Here is a 5908-nt window from a genome sequence, read left to right as displayed (position 1 = left end):
TATATATATATATATGTATATATATATATATATGTATATATATATATATATGTATATATATATATATGTATATATATATATATGTATATATATATGGGCATTGGTGGTTCAGTGGTAGAATGCTCGCCTGCCACACGGGCGGCCCGGGTTCGATTCCCGGCCGACGCAACATGTCTTTTTCACGGCAATGCATCAGCATGACCGCAGCTCTAAGCTGAAACTATAAACAACATATATATATATATACACACACACACATATATAAATGTGTATATGCACGTGCGTGTGTGTAATATTTTAAAAGAATTGTTTCCTTTATAAATACATAAACATGGTGAGCACCAAAGAATAAAACATGATTTGTTGGTGTATGATGCCACCAGAATTCTCATGTGAATTGTCCAATATATATTTTCTGCAGGATAGTCGCCTATATGCACATGCATAGACATACATATATGCTTACATGCCATGTATGTATGTTTATATAAATGAGTGTATGTATATATATATATATATGTATATGTATATATATAAATATGCGTGTATGTGTGTGTGTATGTATATATATATATATATATATATATATATATATATATATATATATATATATGTCTGTATATGTATATATATATATGTATATATGCATGTATATGTATATAGGAAGAAACTTCACTAACATGTAAGCAATGATATAATTGCGTCATCAAGATTTACTATTTGATCAATGCTGGTTGCTTACCTTCTCAACACTTTCAACTCCCATCAGCCAAAACTACATCCCGTGATTCTTAGTCGAAATTCCATAACATTCATTTATTGGCTTTCCAGCTGAATTCAGAGTTCACTGAGGTTTTAATTATACATAGTGATAAATCAACTCTTTTATAAAGGGGACAAAATCTTAGAATCTTCACTTTTATCCAATTCCAAGCAAACCATAATATGTGTGTGTGGACATGTGATATATATATGTATATATATAAATATATAAATATATATATCTTACCTTTCAATATAAGGTTATATTTGCTCTCCCATAACTTGATTTAAATAACTATTTCAATAAACAAACACACACACTCAATAGCGTCATTATATAATTATGTATGTGTGACATTTATGTAGCATGTATGTATGTATGTATGCTTGTGTGTGTGTGTGTGTGTGTGTGTGTGTGTGTGTGTGACATAATACAACAAAATGTAATAAAGATAATATCACACTGGTTATTGCATTAACATCATTCTGATATATTTTTTTATATCAAATCCTTCTACTATAACTTTCTTGCGCTCCCACTTTCACTTCGCTTCCCTCTTTCCCTACCTTTCTTTCTCCCTCCTCCTTTCTATCTACATGTTATCAACAGGTAATTATTTTCTGTATTCCTTATTAATATAAACAGATTATTACCTCAACATAACTAAGATTTCATTAAATGGCTCTTAATTAAGCATCAGACATTATAATGCTCTGATTAAAGTCACAACATGTTTATAGAACCAGAGGACAAGGGTTATTTTTATTGCCTCATGACTTTGACAGATCCTCCAGGACTGGTAAAAATTGAGGCAGTTGATGTTCAGCTTGGCTATCTATAAGTCAATGGTTATAAAGTATGTAAAACATGGATAGCAGGGAGATAATTCTAAGGATGGGAGCCACAGTACTGGGAGAAAAAGGATTACAGATAAAGCTTTGTGAGGGAAAAGGCTCTAGAGCTTAGACACAATAGAAGTGATGGAACAAATAAGACTTGGGTGAATAGGGCATAGAGATCAAGTTCAGAAGAGAAGAGGTCATTCTAGAAAAGATAGAAGGGCTAGTATATCTGTGAAGTATTGGTTGGTGACTGAATTGTTTTCAAATCAGCCAAATGGCTGATTTCAGATTTACTTTTAGATATTGTTACATGAAATAGTAGCAGCATTCTATAGATGTGAGCAGAATTCTAATGTGGGTATTGAGCTTATGATGCAGAAAAGCTAAGGATGACTGTGAACATTATATTCAGATTCTCCTTTGGCCAACTTCATGTTCACAGAATGTCAAATGAGGTATTTAAATGCAGTGGTATTTAAATGAAATCAAACAGCAGCAACAAGATTACAGTTCCTTATTTTGGTAGTTATCAAAGCTAGTAGGGCAAGTAGATTGGCAGAATCATAATAATATTGGACAAACTGTCTTGAAAAATTTAGTTATGAGTCTGTTATGTTCTGTGTTCAAATCACACAGAGATCAACTTTGCCTTCCGTGGTTCCTTGAGGTAACAATTGAGTTCTGGGATTTATATAATTGACTGTTAATTCCTCCTTCATAACCCCAAAAATTCAATATGGCTGATAACTTGTTAATGGATCATGGATAATGGATAGTATTGGTAGGTGTCAGACCAGCAGATGGATGGGCTCTGTCAGGTCCATAAAAAGTACTCAAGGCACACCTTGTGTCACAACAGAGCCCTGACAACACTTCTGGTTTGCCAGCTCCTGTCAAACCATCTGACCCACGCCAGCATGGAAAGCAGATGTTAGATTATGGTGATGTATTATGTATGTATGTGTCTAGTTTGCTTTTATTTTTAAATTTCTCACCATTAGTGAAAGAGCTAGTTTCTTACCCAGAAACAAGCCTCTTTCACTGGAAACTGGACATTAACCAAATTGTCACATATGCATTTACATATTTATGACTTATGAATGCATGTATGTGTATGTGTGAATGCATGCACTTATGTATGTATGCATGTATGTATGTATGTATGTATGTATGTATGTATGTATGTATGTATGTATGACTGAATGTCGAATGACTAAAATTTATTCCACACAGATGAGTGGAGTAAACCAAAGTTAGATCAATGTTATACATTCAGCCTTTATAACATTGCAACCAGGAATTAGTTAAGACAACTTTAATCTACTAATTTTCTGAAGACAGAGAAAGAGAGGGGAAATTTTTCTTTGCAATTATTAATGATTTGTTGTTAAGCAAGCAATGAAATGCTAACTTTATGTTTTACTAAATTCATTTGCTAATGTGTTATTGTGTATATCCCTAATTGGTTGCAACATAAATATATCAATTTCATAATATTTCTTACTTGAAAACAGATATTATTTACTTTTGTAAGTATTTCCTATGGAAATCCTTGATTTTTTTCTTTGCATTTACCAAAAAACATTGCTCCAAGTCTTTAATTTAACAAAACAAGTACTTTACATTCAATGTCCCACTCCCCTCACTCACTCTCTCTCTCTTCCTCCTTCTCTTTCTCCCTTCCACTCCCTCCCTCCTTCTTCCTCTCTCTCCATCCCGCCTTCTCCCTCTCTCTCCTTCCTCTCTCCAGTCTCTAGCAAGTTCTCTCTCTCTCCCTACCCGCTCTCTTCCTCCTCTCCCTACTTTTAACTATCTCACTTTCCCTCTCCCTCTCTCCCTTCTTCTTTTTTTCCTCTCTCTCATCATGTATGTTTGTGCTTGGTGTAGAACCATCAGTAAGATCTTCACAGGTCATGTACACGACTCATGTACACTACAATTTTTATTCCATGTTTTCTTGGGGATTTTTTCCCCATCTATTTCACAACACTTACTTACAATGGCAAAATTCTTGTGAATGGAACAAGTGCTACAATTCCTATGTCCTACCCCCACGCCTCTCCCCACCATTTACTCTTATGAAATGTCTAGCTATTGACTCTCTTCATAACACTCAGCTGAGATAAATATTGTTATGTAAATGTATGTATGAATGAGTGCAAATATGTGTGTGTTTATACATACATACATACATATGTGTGTGCATGTATGAGTGTATGTGTATGCATGTATGTATGTATGTATGTATTTGGATGTTTGCGTGTATGTATGTATGTATGTATGTATGTATGTATGAATACATGTTTGTATAATTAATCCATACCAATTTTTCATGTAAGTACAAGTGTATAAATACCACTGATTTCATCAGAACAAAAGAACATTTTAAGAAGATTATATTTTTTGAAATGCTTCAGATATATATCAATACTCTTAGGTTTGGTGATTCAAACAGGAAAATAGAACACAAAACATGAGTATGTAAATATATACTCTACAGTCTGTCGGAACGTGTAAGCTGTCTGCTCAGTGGTTCTACTGGCACAGCTTGTAAAGTGAATGAATTGACATCAACATGAAATGAAAACGGGCATATGAGCTTATCTTGAATATTTGGTTTACTATGAGCTAAACACTTGCTCTCTGTGCTAATCAGGTATCAGAACATTATATTAAATTGTTTCTACTTTGTTATTTTAATACTGAAACAAAATAAAACAGAAATACAAACAGGGAACAGAACACAAAATCTCCATAGGAATTCTAAAGATGAAAGATTCACAAGTTTCCAACAAGTCAGATCACTTCAGTAATAATAGTAGTGAGTTTTGAAAACCATTCTATAACCAAGAGTTATAGAATATACAGTTATATGAAATGTCTGAATGGAGATGTTTGGTATCCACATATTATATGATGTGTTATATTGCATTTGTCATATAACAAAAGTAGGCAATCGCTGCTCTGATCACATGAGCCTAAAATGTGATACTTGAACCAATCTGCATCCTCCCATCAGCAACAACTGATGTTGCAAGGAACATAGAAAACATATCAACTTCTAGTCATAGGTAGTTTTATATATATATATATATATAAATTTAGATAGCAAATATAAACATATTAATTAAATGTCTTTTTTGAGTGATGCCAAATGTTTTTGTAACTACCTACTCAAAGTAGTTGAGTGGGTAGTTACAAATATACTTATTTGTATACAAAGATTTATATGGAGATATTTGTAAAATGTTGTGGTGATATTTGTGGAATTTAGTGGTCAGCAAAATCTGAGGTTCCATGGTGCCAAGTCTGCAACTTTGTTTTTATGGTTTGTTTTCTGGCTATTGTTATTTTCCCATTTCTGCATCACTAATGCCATGGGAAAGGCATAAACATCACAACTTTAACCTTTATCCTCTAAAAGCTTGCTATTCAGCTAATAACAAATAACTTTCTTTATAAAATATCGTATTATAGACTTTCATTATCACACATTACACGTGATAAGTAAAATATTGATTGATTGATTGACTGATTGATTGATTGATTGATTGATTGATATAGCTATATGTGAATACATTTTCAATCATGAACTGTAGATCTTTGCTTGCCGTATTATGTTTAAAGTGTATGAAAGTAAAAGGTGTATGTATATAAAAATAGGATAATTTTCAACAACCTATCATTAATAACCCCCTATTAAACACACACACACACACACACACACACACACACAGATGCTTCATGTCTATCATAAACCAAAATGTTATGGATCTTATAAAAAGCTGAGCTGATGTATTACTTAAAGTAAATCACTATGAGATCCATCATAGTGTTCTCTATGAAAGTGTCTAAAATGCATGGTCTTGTAGAAAAATTATTTTTGCGTCAGAGTTCCACAAACAGCCAGAGACCCAAATGCTTCCCCAGTCCTGCCTCAGAGGATGCAATGTGTGTCTAAAGAGCTTATAAAAAAAATAGTTCATTGAAAGAACACACATTTAACAGAAAAGGATGTTTTAAAACATCTCATTTTTAGATACGCCATATTACAATGTTTGATTGTATATGATTTATCAAATAAATACTGGTAATTCTATTCATATATCACCATTCACACTGCTTGACGATATAAAATATTGGTGAATATTTAGGAATATTTCAATATCATTAAGATAGTTCAGCATTCATGAGTGTTGGTGTTTTAGTTATTAAAAGTTCTGTGAAATTTACGCAAAATAATTTTGAAAAGTGGGAGAGTCCACAACAATAGCAAGACAGTGTTCCCTTCCAAGACCTTGCA

This window comes from Octopus bimaculoides, chromosome 19 (assembly GCF_001194135.2).
Source record: "Octopus bimaculoides isolate UCB-OBI-ISO-001 chromosome 19, ASM119413v2, whole genome shotgun sequence".
Classification (NCBI taxonomy): Eukaryota; Metazoa; Mollusca; class Cephalopoda; order Octopoda; family Octopodidae; genus Octopus; species Octopus bimaculoides.
This window is presented reverse-complemented; position numbering follows the sequence as displayed.